We start from the raw sequence: 18,318 nt of genomic DNA, 5'->3' as shown, positions 1-18,318 counted from the left end.
AAAAAGGGCTCGGGTCCTTCCACTACATAAAATTGTGTAAGCGCTGAATTGTTTATGCATAAACTTCTTTCACATGAAAGAGAAATATAGTTCTATCCTATTTTAGTCATTATTACCTTAGGTTTTTCTGCCATAGGCATCCAAACCTACACCAAACGGAAACATTCCTGTGCTCTGATTTCTTCCTGTGAAATTTCCAATGTCAAAGAGTTACTCCAAATGTTAAATGAAAAATCTCTTTTAAAGTGCTCTTTAAAAAGACTCCTAAAATTTTAGTTTGACACACAGGCATGGTGGCTCAAGCCTGTAATTCCAGCACTTTGGGAAGCCAAAGTGGGTGAATCACTTGAGCCTAGGAGTTTGAGACCAGCCTGGGCAACATGGAAAAACCATACAAAAAATACAATAATTAGCCAGGCATGATGGCACACACCTGTGGTTCCAGCTTCTCAAGATGCTGAGGTGGGAAGATCACCGGAGCCTGGGAATTCGAGGCTGCAGTGAGCCAAGACTGCCATTGTACTCCAGCCTGGGTGACAGAGTGAGAACTTGTCTCAATAAAAAATAAAAGCAAACATAAATAAATAAATAAATAAATGAAACACTTGTAAAGTTGCAGCTTGACACCTGGGATGTGATCAGTAAGTATCTTTTATCTAACTCTTTTCTTTTCCAGCTCAGGCTTGAGAGATTTTGCTGTGACTTTTTCCAGGGCAGTTTAACATGCATGTTCTCTCCAAAATTCTTCTCCTGGTTGACTATAAGACACAGCATCTGGTGGAGCTGAAATAGCAATAGCCGTTACTCACGGAGAGCTTGCCACACACTGGACCATACAGTCACTTTACACGGAAGATCTTACCTCGTTACTGTGACTGCGCAGTGTGAGGTGAACAACACCGTCATTTTGCTGAAGCAGAACCTGAGATTCCAGGGAGTGAAATACTTGCCCAAGGTTACACAGCTCATCATGAGCGGTGCTGGGATTCAAATCTAGGTCTGGTCAGCCCTGGAATCCATGCCTTTGACCACATGGCTGCCTCTGCTGAAGGGCAGAAGACTTGGGGAAGCAGGAAGATTTCCCTGCTGCCCACCCCGCTTCCACCTCCGCAATCACCTAAACTGACATCAGGACCCTCTTCCAGCCCCTCCTTCTCCCCCTTTCTCCACAGAGGGCAGAGGTGTGTTCATGAATCTGCTCTCCTCAGGCCCTTGAATTTTGTAAGAAGTGTTGCAGAAAAATGCTTTCACTCGTGGCTGAGTCTGAGGCTTTGTCCTTTTCCTAGTGATTTTGATGCCACTGCGCCACTGCGTGAACATACCTGTGAGATGTGTTATTTTTGTTATAAATAATTTGAAATTATTGGAATGTAAGAATCAGCATTTGGATATAGCCGTTTGAGGGAAGAAGGAGGAAAATTACCCGGTATTGTTAGAGCTGCACCAAAATTGCATTGAGCCAAACTTGCCACCAAGAGCCCAGCAGTCACCATGATGCTGAGCACGGAAGGCAGGGAAGGGTTCGCCGTGAAGGTCAGGGGCCTACCCTGGTCCTGCTCAGCCGATGAAGTGATGCGCTTCTTCTCTGATCGCAAGATCCAAAATGGCACATCAGGTATTCGTTTCATCTACACCAGAGAAGGCAGATCAAGTGGTGAAGCATTTGTTGAACTTGAATCTGAAGAGGAAGTGAACTTGGCTTTGAAGAAGGACAGAGAAACCATGGGACACAGATACGTTGAAGTATTCAAGTCTAACAGTGTTGAAATGGACTGGATGTTGAAGCATACAGGTCCGAATAGCCCTGATACTGCCAACAATGGCTTCGTCTGACTTAGAGGACTCCCATTTGGCTGTAGCAAGGAAGAGATTGTTCAGTTCTTTTCAGGGTTGGAAATTGTGCCAAATGGGATGACACTGCCAGTGAACTTTCAGGGGCGAAGCACAAGGGAAGCCTTTGTGCAGTTTGTTTCACAGGAGATAGCTGAGAAGGCCTTAAAGAAACACAAGGAAAGAATAAGGCACAGGTACATTGAGATCTTCAAGAGTAGCTGAGCTGAAGTTCGAACCCACTATGATCCCCCTGGAAAGCTCATGGCTATGCAGCGGCCAGGTCCCTATAATAGGCTGGGGGCTGGCAGAGGGTATAATAGCATTGGCAGGGGAGCTGGGTTTGAAAGGATGAGGTGTGGTGCCTATGGTGGAGGGTGTGGAGGCTATGATGACTATGGTGGCTATAATTATGGATATGGCTTTGGGTCTGATAGATTTGGAAGAGACCTCAATTTTTTTTTGAGGAATGTCTGATCATAGATATGGAGATGGTGGGTCCAGTTTCCAGAGCACCACAGGGCACTGTGTACACATGAGGTGGTTACCTTACAGAGCCACTGAGAATGATATTTATAATTTCTTCTCACCTCTTCATCCCATGAGAGTACATATTGAAATTGGACCCAATGGCAGAGTTACTGGTGAGGCAGATGTTGAATTTGCTACTCATGAAGATGCTGTGGCAGCTATGGCAAAAGACAAAGCTAATATGCAACACAGATATGTGGAGCTCTTCTTAAATTCTACTGCAGGAACAAGTGGGGGTGCTTACGATCACAGCTATGTAGAACTTGTTTGAAATTCTACAGCAGAGGCAAGTGGTAGAGCTTATGGTAGCCAAATGATGGGAGGGATGGGCTTATCCAACCAGTCTAGTTATGGAGGTCCTGCTAGCCAGCAGTTGAGTGGTGGTTATGGAGGTGGTTATGGTGGTCAGAGCAGTATGAGTGGAAATGACCAAGTTCTGCAGGAAAACTCCAGTGACTATCAGTCAAACCTTGCTTAGGTAGAGAAGGAGCACCAAACAGCTACTCCATATATAAAAGCTGTACATTTGTGGGAATTGAATAGAATGGGAGGGATGTCTAGTATATCCAGTATGATTGGTAAATGGGAAATATAATTGATTCTGATCACTCTTGGTCAGGTTCTCTTTCTTTATCTTTCTCCTTTTTTAAGAAAATAAGAGTTAAGTTTAACAGTTTTGCATTACAGGCTTATGATTCATGCTTAATGTAAAGTGGAAGTTGAGATTATTGTAAAACTTCAAGCTCAGCAATTTTGAACACTGAAACATTCATCTGGGACATAATAACAAAGTTCAGTATTGACCATAACTGTTAAAACAATTTTTAGCTTTCCTCAAGTTAGTTATGTTGTAGGAGTGTACCTAAGCAGTAAGCATATTTAGGTTAATGCAGTTTCACTTATGTTAAATGTTGCTGTTATACCCCAAATACATTGAAAACTTCGGATGCATGTTGAGAAACATGCTTTTCTGTAAAACTCAAATATAGGAGCTGTGTCTACGATTCAAAGTGAAAACATTTGGCATGTTTGTTAATTCTAGCTTTTTGGTTTAATATCCTGTAAGGCACGTGAGTGTACACTTTTTTTTTCTTTTTCTTTTTAAGGATACAGGACAATTTTAAGATGTAATACCAATACTTCAGAAGTGTGGTCATGTAGTTTATATGAAATTCTGAGGCTTTGGTTTAAATCTTTCCTTGTATTGTGATTTCCATTTAGATGTATTGTACTAAGTGAAACTTGTTAAATAAATCTTCCTTTTAAAAACTGGAAAAAAATAAAGAATCAGCATTTGGAAAGTTTATGTAACAGGATATTAAATTGAAGCTTTGATGAGGCACAAAACACAGTATGTTTATAATCCCAGACTAAGGAGTCAAATCTCCATGTTTGCTTCAAAGGAAAATTCAGAGAACCTGCTCCATAACTGTTCAATCTTCTCACCACTCAGAGAATAAAAAAGGGCCAAGAGCGCCAGGTGTGGTGGCTCACACCTGTAATCCCAGCAATTTGGGTGGCCAGGGTGGGTGGATCACTTGAGGTCAGGAGTTCGAGACCAGCTGGGCCAACATGGCAAAGTCCTAGCTCTACTAAAAACACAAAAATTAGCTGGGCATCGTCGCATGTGCCAGTAATCCCAACTACTTGGGAGGCTGAGGCACAAGAATCACTTGAACCCAGGAGGCAGAGGTTGCAGTGAGCTGAGCTCACACCACTGCACTCCAGCCTGCGTGATGAAGTGAGACTCTGTCTCAAAAAAAAAAAAAAAAAAAAAAAAAAATGCCAAGAGGGTGGCAAGGAGGGAGGATTCTATGAAGACGATTTATCTGGAGAATGCTGTGCTATGGGCCCATCCCCTCTATTCCCTGAGGCACGGAAGATTGCCTGCTTCCTTGGCCCCCAAAGAGCTTCATATATGACCCCTATAATTGGGGAGAAAGGCCTGACTCCCACCTGGGATCCCACAGGATGAGAGCCGGACCGACCTCCCGCTTTGGAAGCTGGGTCAGCAGATTGCTGTTTTGGCAGGGCCGGCCAGCACCCCTGGTTTGTTGGGGTGAGGGCTGTGCAGTGTTGTAACGATGGACTATAAGGAAAGATACCCTGGCTTGGGTCATCATAGAAGTTGTCCTAAGGGTCTCCTGCGGTGACTGAGAGATCCTCACAGCAAGAAGTTAGAGGTAAATGCTTGGGACTAAAGAAGGAATGCCAGCAACCCCTCAAAACAGAGATGCCCTGACTTGGGTCCAACAGCACTGCCGAGGGCAGTTCTGTTCCCCTGGTGGGGAACCTGAGAATTGCTCATGAAAGTGCCCCAAGAGATGGAGGACCAGAGGCACTAAAAGGTGAGGCCAGCTAATGACAATCCCCGTTGAAGTGAGACTTTTCCCCTCTTCCCTCCCCACAGGCCAGCCCCACTTGGGAGAAGCCAATCAGACCACCACCCAGTCCTCCACGGTCAGCTCCCAGCCCTCTGCAGGCCCTCTGCAGGGTTTGACATCTTATCGGGATCCGAGTTTTGATTGCTCTCTTAGGCTGGACTTTGTAATTGCTGAATTAAGTCAGTATTTGCTGCTTTAAAAAGCCCTGGAATTGTCCCTTACCTAAGAGTAAGCAACACATCTTGGGGCCTGCTTGGAGTTCTCATCCAACAGCAGGGAGAGATCACCACTGGTAAACACAACATTAAGGAACATGAAGGCACGGTGGGAGACTGCAAATAAAGACATGAGTTGATGACTTTAAGACTCTGCTTGTGCAACATATCGGCAACTCTTGTTTATATGTGGATTCTTGCACAAACACAGCTGCATGGCAGTAAATCAGGAGAGCCTCCAGTGTCACATCAGAGGGAGCCACTTTGAGTTTGAGGTGACAGGAGGAATGCTCCTGCCCAAGTCAGGAGAGGAGGTAGATCCTCTGTAAGGGGAGAGGACCCTCTTTTGTCCATTTTTCCTTTGGGCCAAGTTTGTTCCAAGACACAAGGAGGTCCGGCAAGGAGCCTCTATAGCTGCTGGTGGCTATACCTAGGCTCCTTCAGAAGCAGACCTGGGCGCGGTGGCTCACACCTGTAATCCCAGCACTTTGGGAGGCAGAGGCGCGTGGATCACTTGAGATCAGGAGTTTGAGACCAGCCTGGCCAACATGGTGAAACCCCATCTCTACCCAAAATGTAAAACATTAGCCAGGCAACGTGGCACTCACCAGTAATCCCAGCAATTCGGAGGCTGAGGCAGGATAATCGCTTGAACCCAGAAGCCAGAGGTTGCAGTGAGCCGAGATTGCACCACTGCACTCCAGCCTGGGCGACACAGCGAGAGTCTGTCTCAAAGAAAGAAAAAAGAAGCAGACCTGGGCCAATAATCTTGAAGTCACTGACATAATAGTCCTGAGAGCATTCGAGGTTATGACCTGGGAACTTCAAAGTGTTCACTGAGGTCCCTCCTGTAGCGCTTACCAGAGTTTCCCCCCTTGGAGGACTGCATATTCCTTCTTTCTCTGTCGGGGATAAATCCATCCTTTCCTCGGAGAGAGGAACCCTATGACTCTGAATTGCATTCAGGGAAGGATCATAAAAGGAATCACTGTTCTTCCCAAATGCCTTGACTTGTAGCTGTCCCGTTGTCTCTGTTATACATGAAACACTTCTATCTGGGCTGCCACTATGACTCCCACCATCAGATGGCTCCTGGGGCTCATTTGGACAGGGCATCTGGACAGGTGTGAGCAACACGTTTATCTCACCTGAAACAGAGAATCTTCTAAATGTTAGGTTAAAATAAAAAATAAACTGGGAGAAAACAATCTACCCACGGAAGGAGCTTCAGGGCACAGGGCTGCTATGCGGCAATCACCAGCCTCTGGCCATACATTGACTGCACTGCAGACACAGCTCCTGGACCTGGCTCCTCACTGTATTTCAATAATCCTCAAGGACCCCACCCCAAGCCCAGTTTTTAGTCCAGCAGGACAGAGTTTAGGAAAGGAGGAACGAGTCCACGCCCCTCCCAGTTTAGATAATAGAGTTGCTTGCATACTCTTCTGGGAAGGCAGTATTTTTTTTTTTTTTTTTTTTTTTTTTTTTTTTTTGAGATTTGAGTTCTGCCTCTATTACCTAGGCTGGATGTTCCAAAGCAGTGCCTGGATCTCTGTGCCCACTGCAAGCCCTCCTCTCGGTTCACACTATCTCCTGGCCTCAGGAAAGGCAGTATTTTTAAAGTAGAGAAAAGACTCTAACTGAGATGTCCATCCACAACTATCAGCCTTTCAGTCTCTCTCATCATTTTAAGTGACTACGTTTATTCATTCAACAGATCGCCCACCGAAAGCACCTGCTGGGCCAGGCTAAGTAGTGCAATTGTAGGTCTGGAAATAAATAAGGCACAGCTTTTGCCTCTAAGGCAGTGGTCCCCAAACTTTTTGGCACCAGGGACGGGTTTTGTGAAAGATAATTTTCCAAATTTTTTCACGGATAGCAAGGTGGGATGGGGGGATGTTTTGGGATGAAAACTGTTCCACCTCAGATCATTACGCTTGAGTCAGATTCTCACAAGGAGCGCGCAACCCAGATCCCCCGCATGCGCAGTTCACAGTAGGGTTTGCTCCTGTGAAAATCTACTGTCACTGTTGATTTGACAGCAGGCGGAGCTCAGGTGGTAATGCTTGCTGTCTTGCCTGCCACTCACTGCCTGCTGTGTGTCCCAGTTCCTAACAGGCCACGGACAGGACCCCTGCACTAAGTTGCTCACAATCTAATGGGCCAGACGGTTGTGTACAGAGAAAGTCTGCAGGAGAATGTGGCACACTGGGCTCCCCAGAAAACTGTCTCTGAGACAGAGTTGGGCATCCAGCCTGCCCTTGGGGTCAACATCTGTGGAAGGAAGGAGGAGGAAGCAGGGTGGGTAGAAATGCTAAGCTGTGATACAGGCTTGATGAAGGCGACCCCACAGGAGCTCCGTCCCTTCAGCATTGTGCTGGGTTAGACACAGATAGCCTTCGCATGCTACACTGATTCATCACTGGACGTGGGCCACCAGACAGGAGCCTGACGTGGGCAGTTGGGGGCATCCTTGAGGAGCTGACAGCCAAAGGCCATCTACCAACAGCACTTCTAGCAACGGGGGCAACAAGTTCTGCAATGAAGGAGGATTCAGGTGGTGCAGTGCAGGGCCCACCTGCCAGGCGAAGTGCCCTAGAGAAGGAGGAGCAATCAGCTGCTGGGAAGACTCATGAAGCATCTTAGAGGATGAGAAGAGCTTTCCAGCCAGGAAAAGGCGGAAGTAAATTTGAGCTAAGGTGCATATGGACTACCGTCGCCTGGTGGGCGAAGAGTGGCATCCTGAGGGGCAAGTAAAAGAACACAATTCATTCCTCACCCCGCCATACACTGGCTGCACTGCAGACACAGCGGTGTCCACCATGAAGACTTGACTCCATCCCCTTTCCTGAATCCAGGAAGCCTCGGCATGTTCCCGAAATACTCGATGAGCATAACGGTGTGGATAAACATTTAGTCAACTGATGTGGCCAGAAAGAAATCCAATCATGATCAGCTGGTGAGCAACTCAATAGGATTTTTAAACTGGCAAATATTTAGTTGTTAATAAACACCAGCACCTGCCTGTCTGGCTCCCTCACTTCCTTCCCAGAAGTCTGGAGGCTGCAGTGCGTGTGGAGGAAAGGGCAAGTGCTTTAAATTAAACAGACCCAGAACCCAGGCCTGACTCAGCTGCTCATTTTCTGTGTGATCTTGGCCCAGTCACTTCACCTGTCTTCAAACTTCAGTCTCTCAAACATAAAACAGCTGACACTTCCCAGGGTGCTTGTGAGACTCAAATGAAAGAGCATATATACAACTCCACTGTATATACTGGGTCCCTGCTACCAATTTGCTGTCTTGGGCAACTCACTAGAACTGTGGGAAATGACTTCAACCTGCTTTAAGGTCACTGTTGCTCTCTGCCACTCTTTCTTGAAATATATCATTACAGTCAGTGTGAGCCTGAGGACACTTTTCTGTTCTCATAGTCTTTCCAGACAAAGCCATGAGCCAGTAATGAGCGGAGACTGGGAAATAAGTGGCCTCATTCTTTCTCTTCTTGCTAGCTCTAGACTGGGGTTAGAGATGGTTGCTTAGCGACAGTATTCATTCATCTGAGGGATGGACAGGCCCAGGACTGCCCCTTCCCATCAGGGAGGAAATGCTACCAAGCCAATCAGAGCTCTTGTTTCTGAAGAGTATTTGGGTCGTTTTTCCTGAAGGGGATTTTATTCTAAAGGAGGTAAATTGGAGACCTTTCTTGGATGGTAATTTTTGCCGAGATGAAAGAAGAGCTATGAGACGTGGGGCTGGGGGCGGGGTGGATGGGAGCTACAATCTGGGGCTCCTGCCCACTCTTTTCATGAAGCCAATTATTCAGAACAGAGGCAGGACGACCAAAGAGGGGCTGCACAAATGGGCCTCTGTTTTATGCTTGGCAGGGAGAGCTGTGACCTCTTTTCTCCTTTTGAGTCTTTCTAAGCCCGAGCCATTGTGCTGACACCATGATGGGAACTAGGCTCCCGAGCTTCTCAGAACTGAAGGTGAAAGAGGTGAGTCAGAGCACCCTAAATTACAATGGCATTGCAGTGCCCTGGGAGGTCGGAATTTCTGGACTGTTCCCAGTGAACTGGCTGCTCTGGCCTCCCAAAGAGGGATGGGCTCCCGCACTCTCCGAAGGGGACATACTGCTTATTTCTTCAGCCTACAACCTAGATTCCAATTGCTTTTGCAGGTGGAAAGCACTGAGCAGTGAGGCCCTGATGGTCGGATTTTCCATTAAAAGATGGAAAGGCATGAGCTATGACATTTTAAGAAAATATTATTTCCTCACTAAGCAGCTTCACATGCTTTTCAAGGTGGAAAACAATGAAAGAAGCAGAGCTAGTCACATGAGTCTGCTCCTTTCAAATTCATCTCACAGCACAGGGTTCCAGTAAGAGGAGAACTCTTTTTAAGATTGACGAACAGAAGAAAGCAACTTTCCGTGAACTCATTAAAAAACAACAACCATAAATTGTTCAGACCGGGTGCGGGTGGTTCACGCCTATAATCCCAGCACTTGGGGAGACCAAGGCAGGCGAATTGCCTGAGCCCAGGGGTTCAAGACCAGCCTGGTCAACATGGCGAAACCCATCTCTACAAAAAATTCAAAACTTAGCCAGGCTTGGTGGCACATGCCTGAAGTCCCAGCTACTCGGGAGGCTGAGACAGGAAAATTGTTTTAGCCTGGGAGCCAGAGATTGCAGTGAACCAAGATAGCATCACTGCATTCCAGCCTGGGCAACAGAGTGAAAAGCATTCAATTGTGTAGTGAAATCCTGCTTTGAAGATAGATGGAAAGAGCACTGGGAGACGTTCTGGTGGTGGTTCTGGCCACAACAGTGCTGCCCTCCAGCAAGCCTGGATCGGGCACCTCTGCCTCCTCCCATACAGGAACAGAATTTACACTCAGCCCTGGTAGCCAGTCTGGTAGCCAGTCTATCGGTCAGTACCACGTGAGGTGAACTCTCCTGAAGTCACAGCTGCTGTGTAAGCCCTTTGTTGTTGTTGTTGTTGTTGTTGTTGTTGTTGTTGTTAAATGCTCAATGGCTAGCCATGCAAAAATCAAAGAATAATTTGTAGGGGTGTTGAGCCTTTTCTAGTTTCCTTCTCCTACTATCCAGAAATCTAAAATGCCTTCTTGAGGAATTCCCCTCTACTCCATTCTTACAAATGCCAGGGAGAAAAACAGCGTCAGGGAGAAATAAGATCGCTGCCAGGTGTCAATGACCTCGACAGCCCACAGCAAGAAAGGAAAGCCCTCTTCTACAAACTGTGGGCCAGAGTCGGAAATGAGGAGAGTGAGTCATTACTTCTGTCCGGTAGTTTAGAGACCTGAGGCCTGCTATGTTTGTAGTATTATTGATCTGTTAGGGAACCCCATTAGCATGGACCATCCACAACTCCAGTCATCTGAGATTCTCCCTCCACGGGCTTGAATCCCTCGGTGGAAGCAAGGGAAGACCGCATGCGTCTAACTCTTCTGGTTTTGCTCTTTTGGGTGCAACAAACAGATCACAGTGACTCAAAAAGTATGGAGGTTTATTATGAGGAGTGCACAGAAACCCAGGAAAAGAAACTAAAATTCAGAAAACATTCTCAGCTATTCTTTTTCTGCCCTTCTACCTTTTGCCGTGTTCTTTCCCTCTGCTCAGTCTTATTTGTGCCTCTTCGCTGATGCTTGCTTAGGGTTTCACTTCCCTGTAACTTTTGATGCCAGGAACATGGACCTGGCATGGTCCCAGCTTTATCTGCTTCTGAATGTCCCCTCTTTTGAGTTGGTTCCTAGTAATTTTATCCTCTTGATATTTTTAGTTGCATTCCTAGACAAGTTTATCATTTTGAACTAGGTCATGTCATAAGTTACTGGATGGCCTATATATCACCCTAGGTCAACAGCACATCCCAGGTCATTTCTTATGGCTGGAGAAGGGCCCTGGGGAGAGAGGGAGGGCGGAAAAGAGGATCCATGTAGCAGAGATGCTGAAAGGGGGACCCTTCAGCAGAAGTGCCTGAGGTATGGTGTTTAGTGTAGGGCCACTCCTTGGCTCTGGCTGACCGAGACAGCCCCAGTGTTTGGCAATCTCTATTGGAGAGGCAGACCTACTGAGAAACTCTTTTATTAATATTTTGCGTGAAATCTGTTTCATACTCAAGGTGACAGACATAGATGAACTGTGAAGTACTTTCAATACTCAGTGAATTTCAGGTCTTTGTGAAGGACCAGATCTAAGCAAGGTGCTGGGTATATGAAATCACACAGAAATTAATAGGCTTAGCAGGGTGTTTAGCTTTTGACCCAAAAGTCCTGGTCCTACAGGGTGGAACTCTTTATGTCTGCTTTAAATACAAGGAAATTCAGAGTACTAAGAAGATCTCTGGGTCAGGATCCAGGGGGAGGGACTGTAGCCTTGTCAAAGCCAAGGGTCTGACTATAGGAGAACTTCTCCCTGTCTCCATCACTCTGCTGTGCTGGAGAGCTGTGGACTGGCTGAGACATGGGCTTGAGGCCCCTCCACCTCACCACTCTTCCCACTCATGCAGGCCATGCACCTTCCTCAGATTATTTCATCTGTTCCTGAAAAAAGGGAGGTTTGACTACGATAGTTTGTTCTAGCAGAAAAATCACATTTGGGCACTTTAAGTCTCCACTTCCTTGTAACAGTTATGCTCTCAAGAACCTCAGCCCAAACCAGGAAGGAGGATCTTTGTGTTTCCTAGGAGAAGAGAAAGATCTTTGTAACAGGCCATCACTGATGGGGGACTGAGAGTTCCAGAAACTGCAGTGACCATCCTGCATGGGATGAAAGCAGTGGTGTCAGGTTCAAGCTTGCTTGAGAGAGGAAAGTGATTCTTTGCTGGGGAAAACTAATTAACTAGATGCCTTGAAAAGTCAACTCGTTTGAAACTGAAGGGCCTTCCGTTTAGGAATAGTTCCTACCTATTTTATTATTCTTTGTCACTTTTTGTGTGTGTGTGTGTGATGGAAATCTCTCGCTCTGTCACCCAGGCTGGAGTGCAGTGGTGTGATCTCGGCTCACTGCAACCTCTGCCTTCCAGGTTCAAGCAATTATCCTACCTCAGCCTCCTGAGGATCGCTGGGATTGCAGGTGCCAGCCACCACACCCAGCTGGTTTTTGTATTTTCAGTAGAGACAGGGTTCACCAGGTTGGCCAGGCTAGTCGCAAACTCCTGACCCCTCAGGTGATCCATCCACCTCGGTCTCCCAAGGTGCTGGGATTACAGGCATGAGTCACCGCGCTGAGCCTCTTTGTTACATTATTTTAAATAATCAGTGACAACTTTTAAACCCAGTGTTTAAAAAATAATAGTCAGGGCCTGGCACAGTGACTCAAGCCTGTTATCCCAGCACTTTGGGAGGCTTATGCAGGAGGATCACTTGAGGCCAGGAGTTTGAGACCAGCTTAGCAAGACAGTGAGACCCCATTTCTATAAAATAAAATTAAATTAAAAAGTAATGATCCCAGTGTAGTGGCACATGCCTGTAGTCTTAGTTGCTCAGGAGGCTGAGGCAGGAGGATTGCTTGAGCCCAAGAGTTCAAGGCTGCAGTGAGCTATGATCTCACTACATTTGACATTTATTTTCAGGACCCAAGCATTTAAAAATTATCTTAAGATATTCCTTCTGATGAGCTTAAGGTACCTGCAGATTTCCACATCTTTACTGGCATAAAACACCTTTTTTAAAACCAAATTTTGGTTCTTCTGTTAAATATAAAGGTGAATTAATTAATTTAACTGCTTTCCTTTCTTGCTTATTAATAATATCTGGGAAAACTCTAATATCAACCAATCAATATAAAAATAAAGAACAAATAGAACACTTTGAAAACTGCTAGCATTTCTCAACTTAAAAGTTCTTGTTATCTATCCAAGCAGTATCGCATAGTCAGTAAGTCATATTTTACAGCTTTCGACTTTCCAAAATAATTCTGGATATAGCTATTTTATGGGTACTTTTAGTGTCTTTGTGGTATGTGATGTGATAGTGTTTATATAATTAACAATATCTTCACTTTTCAAGGGAACCTTGGAAGTCTGTCACTCTAAATGAGTCTATCACTCTAAATAAATATGTGCTCAAGTATGACCAGCTCAGTTTAAGACACAAAACAGCAACTTGAAGGAGGAAAACTGAAGAGAGTTTATAGGTAATGGGTTAAATTTTTGTCGTTGCAATATTAAGTGTGGTTTTCTTATAATATTTCTAAATGAAAAATCATACGTATTTGTTACCATGTATGATGATTACTTTGTTAAAAGCAAAAGTAGTCATGTGGTATATTAAGTGTTAATTGCTGTTTTCATGTTTAAATCATGCCAAACAAATCATGTCTGTGCCATCCAGGGTTTATTGTTAATCTTTTACTGAGTACTTGGATTGGGATAAAAGGCTTACACTGTGCACTTTTTATTAATGAATAAATCGAAAACATTAGTAACGCTCAGAAAAAAAAATGTCTTTTTGTAGGCTGTGTTCCATCATCCTTGCATCTGAGTTATTCCAGTTGCCCTCTATCATCAGGTGACTGTAAGAAATCACTCAATAAAATACACAAACCCATGCCAGCTCGTAATCACCACTGTGATCTTGCCATAAAAGAACATGTAGTTTCCTGAAATCTTTGCAAACAAAAGGAATAGTTTAGCTGACAGCCCATATGACCCCAACAAGAACACCCTGAGAAGTTCATAACAACATGTTAGACAACAGTGTACAAAATCCCTCATAGAGAAATCTGGAAATCGTTAGGCCGCCCAAAATCATAAATGCTTGATTATGTTTACTAGGGATGCCATCACAGAAAATTTTGAAAAGTCTTTTTTTTTTTTTTTTTTTGAGACGGAGTCTCGCTCTGTCACCCAGGCTGGAGTGCAGTGGCCGGATCTCAGCTCACTGCAAGCTCCGCCTCCCGGGTTCACGCCATTCACCAGCCTCAGCCTCCCGAGTAGCTGGGACTACAGGCGCCCGCCACCTCGCCCGGCTAGTTTTTTGTATTTTTTAGTAGAGACGGGGTTTCACCATGTTAGCCAGGATGGTCTCGATCTCCCGACCTCGTGATCCGCCCGTCTCGGCCTCCCAAAGTGCTGGGATTACAGGCTTGAGCCACCGCACCCGGCCGAAAAGTCTTAAAGGATTTTCTTCCAAGGTAAATTATAAAATGCAGAAAGGGCGAAAAGATAAGTGAGGGATATCAGACTGAAATCAGAAAAGGTTTTGGCCAATGGCTTGAGGGTCACTTGCTTTCGTAAATCATTTTTTTAAAAGTTTTTTTAATGAAGTGAAACATACAGAAAGGATATATATGATGAGTGTACAATCTAAGGAATTTTTGCAAACAACACAGCTGTGTAACCAGCACTCAGCACAAAAAACAATGTCACAAACACCCCAGAAGACACACTGACACCTCCTCCCACAAAGGACAATCCCTATCCCAATTAGTTTTCCTGTTTCTATATTTCACATAAAATAAATCACATAGTGTGCACCCTTTGTGTCTGGCTTCTTTCACTCAACATTCTGCTTATGAGAGTCACTGGTATTGTTGCATTCGTAGCAGGTTGTTAATTCTAATTGTTATAATGTATTCCACTGTGGTGATTATGCCCTCAAGTTACCCATTCTATTAGGCATTTGGTCCAAGTACGGAGAACCAAAATTTATTGTCTGGATTTGGAAGCTTTTTTAAAAAGTCACATATTTGAAAGAGACACCCAGGGAATTTTTATGCTGGCATAGAGAAAGAAAATAGAAGGACCATTTCATTTGTTCAGGCCTCTAACTTTATTCTGTTTTGCTTTTATCCCCCAGCCTCAGGAAAACTTTAAAGTAATGCTTGCAGGAGCACTAACTGTTACAAGGAGGGTGAGATCAAGAGTTCCAGAAAAATAAGAGAGAACCTTGCATCTGGAGCATAAATGATCTTCAAGAAATACACACAGGAAGTTGAACAGGTATATAAACTTCAGAGAAGCTCTCTGGTCTCTCAAAAATCCCTGTAAGTATCACAGAGCAGCTGGGATGCCTCATTATCCCCAGATGCCTAATTCATTCTCATCATTGTGACTTCAGTCTTTAGCATCTCAACAAATATGGATATCCAGCCACTTCTCAACCCCAAGTCCTCAAGAAAAAAGTGAGATCATGGGCTGCATATTTGATCCAAAGAAGCTTCATCAAGTCCTGGGAGTGTCATCTTCCTATTTTAGATACAACTGTGGCCAAAATATTTATCTACCACACAGCTCATGTTTTCCTTCTCCTAGAATACAACAGTTGCCCTGATTAAGGTCTCTTTCAAAAAACTCTAAAATACCAACTACTCACTGTTTCCAATTACTCGAGGGAAAGCTAACTTCCAGACAGTCTATCTGGGTGCAATTATTTCAAATATTTCTAAGTACTTGGGAGGAAGAGCTCTTGAAACTTTAGTCTCTGATGACCAGTGTATGAATTCAGGTGCCTTTGGGACCTAAAGAAAACAAGAGAGTTCATTTGAAGGAGGGAGGGTGGGAAAAATAGAAGGAAGTGTAGTGTTTAGATTCATCGGTTTGGAAAGACTTTAAAAATATTTATATCAGTATTGAGGATTTGTGTATGTTTTATTTCTTGTCGTGGCTTTGAAGCAGTTACATGTATATCCTCAAAGATTTTAAGTATTATTTCATAGAGAATATCTATTTATAAACACAAATGTATGAGATGACTTTCAATTTTGTTTTATTTTTGCTGCATCTCTTGGCCTGCATTTTTTTTAAACTTGATTTCTTCTAAACTTTGTGAGCCCAGGACAGTGGTTTATGGGACTTTTCTGAAGGGACATCTGGAAAACCAATTAATGACATCTCAGGTTGTGCAAGTACCCATGCTATGGTTCAGATGTGTCCTAGTCTCCTGATAAAGTTAATATATAGGTTTAGAGTATAATAATCACAATAATAATAATATAGCTATGCTATATGGATCCTGAAAAAAATAAAAGAAATAGAAAGCTCTCCTTGCTCCCCATGACTATGAGTTCTTCAAACTCTCAGTTCTTCAAAAAGCTCACGTTTTCTGTGCCTTTAAATTTTATGCCAGTCACTGTATAGTTTAATGCATTTTGAAAATTATTCTTCACAATGACTCTATAAGGTAGGTAATAGTATCATCCTCATTTCATAGACTTGGAAACTGGACTTAGAGAGGTTAGCACCTTGCCAAAGTTACAAGGTTGTGAGTGGCAGAGTCAGAACTCAAATCTAACCCTGGCCTGAAGCCCAAGCCTTACCCATTGTGATTTACAACCTTTCCTGTATCATCCAAGCTGCCCTTGAAGGCTGACACTGAGACCCAGTTAACCTGAATATAGAGGTACCACTGGGCCCTGGAGAGGCAAAGGCTTAAATTGCTAATTCCAAAGGTATGGACAACTTCTATTGAATTTGTTGAAGATAATGAAATCTAGTTCTTCAACAATTTAGGAAACACTGTCAGTATTAAAATTTGGTTTTGGTTTTGTCTCTCTTTTTAAGCAGGTGATATGAAGAAAATTTCATTTGGAGAACAAGGACTATTATGTCCACTGAGTTTCTACATGTCCATTTAGTTTCTACTCTGTGTTGCTGGGTATGAGGAACAGAGAAGTTAACAAAACATGGTCCTTGCACCAAAACACATAAACATGTGACTAAAGCGTCTATTTCACTGGGCAAATGATAGTTTTGTCCCTTAAGTCTACATTTACTATTAACATCTGGCTAATCTCCTTAGGGTTAATAACCCACAGTGGACACCTTCTTGGTCTACACTGCTAAAATGAGCTTGGTTCCCTTAAGGGTTCCTTTCCAAGTTTTCTGAGTGAACTGTGGGGTTAATTCCACCCCCTCCAAACGTTTGCCACTTGTACACTTCTCTCCTTCCATCTTCTTTGCAGAGCAGCCTTATGCAGAAAACAAGCTCAAAAATACAGATTTTTCTTTGGGCAGGATTCACACCCAACTCCCAATGAAACAGAATTCTAGGAGGTGAGAGCCAAAGTGGTAGAATTGACCATAAAAACACTTGATCCATCCCTTCTTTTTAAAATGGAATAACCAAAACTTTGAAGAGATAAGTGGCTTGCCTGTTGTCCCGGAGAAATAAACAACAAATTCGAAACTTGAACTCAGGTCATTTTTCATTTTCTACAACTACAGTTCATGCCAAGTACAAATCCTATGGTCAGAGATGCCCCTGATGTGAGCTGTGGTTCATCACTTTGCACAACAAGTAGATTCCTAGCAAAAGTTGATTGAGCAAATATACTTGAATGAGTTCCCAGCTTCTACTCTACCCCTACTTACCTCCCGTACCAGCCCTTTCTCTCACTGCATGTTCCCTTCCTGAGCTTAACTACCCAGCAATGCTAATGCAACTCTTACCTGAGCAGCAGCAACAGGGACAGTATTTCCAGAAATACGTCTGGGCAGAGACGAAGACTACTCTGGAGAGCTATTTAGTCAGTGCATTATCAGGATATATTTTGCTAGTTGACCCCTAGATATGCTACACAGAGGATGAAGCAAGGATGTTTTAGTAGTAGGGGTTGGTGACAAATCAAGAGCCTAGGGAATAGAGAGCAGTGAGATAATTGGGCCAAACCACTCAAAAATGCAAAAACTAGAGAAAATTGGTGGATTAACTGATTTGCCCAAGGCAATACAGCTCTTTGACACCAGAGGGGGAATTTGAACTCTGGTGTCAGGATTCCTAGTCTGGCAACTCTACATAATGCTGCTCTCACAGCAGACCAGAAGCCATAGTGCCTAGTTTGGGAGGTGCTTGTAGCGGGATAAGGATGGTGCAGAAATGGGCTGGGTGTGATGGCTCACGCCTGTAATCCCAGCACGTTGAGAGGCTGAGGTGGGTGGATCACCTGAGGTCGGGAGTTCGAGACCAGCGTGATCAACATGGTGAAACCCCATCTACTACAAAAAAATACAAAAATTAGCTGGGCATGGTGGCGTGCACCTGTAATTCCAGCTACTCAAGAGGCTGAAGCAGGAGAATCGCTTGAACCCAGGAGGCAGAGGATGCAGTGAGTGGATATCACGCCATTGCATGCCAGCCTGGGTGACAGAGCAAGGCTCTATCTCAAAAAAAAAAGAAAAAAGAAAAAAAAGAAAAAAGGATGGTGCAGAAATGTAAAGGTCAAGGAGCCAAAGAGGATGCATATGATCAATGAGTGTTTATGGAGAACTTACTCGCTATGTATTAGACATTTCTTTTGAATTAAATTGTGTCCCTCCCCACAAATTCATATGTCGAAGCTCTAACCCCCAAAGTGACTGTATTTGGAAATTGGGCCTTTAAGGAGGTAATTAACGTT

The 18,318-nt window shown here is 44.2% G+C and overlaps 1 long non-coding RNA gene and 1 pseudogene across 2 annotated transcripts; both read left to right on the top strand.

Annotated features, from left to right (window-relative positions):
- The first annotated feature begins 638 nt into the window (after positions 1 to 638).
- Positions 639 to 3,641, top strand: LOC101020845 (annotated as a pseudogene). The gene has a single exon (XR_159724.4). The product of XR_159724.4 is annotated as a heterogeneous nuclear ribonucleoprotein H2-like (transcript).
- A 5,202-nt stretch (positions 3,642 to 8,843) lies between these two features.
- Positions 8,844 to 17,890, top strand: LOC116268965. Its single transcript, XR_004176269.1, has 3 exons — positions 8,844 to 8,955; positions 12,990 to 13,116; positions 14,781 to 17,890. It is a non-coding gene; the product is annotated as an uncharacterized LOC116268965 (long non-coding RNA).
- Positions 17,891 to 18,318: the final 428 nt, after the last annotated feature.

Source organism: Papio anubis, chromosome 1 (assembly GCF_008728515.1).
Source record: "Papio anubis isolate 15944 chromosome 1, Panubis1.0, whole genome shotgun sequence".
NCBI lineage: Eukaryota > Metazoa > Chordata > Mammalia > Primates > Cercopithecidae > Papio > Papio anubis.
This window is presented reverse-complemented; position numbering and strand designations above follow the sequence as displayed.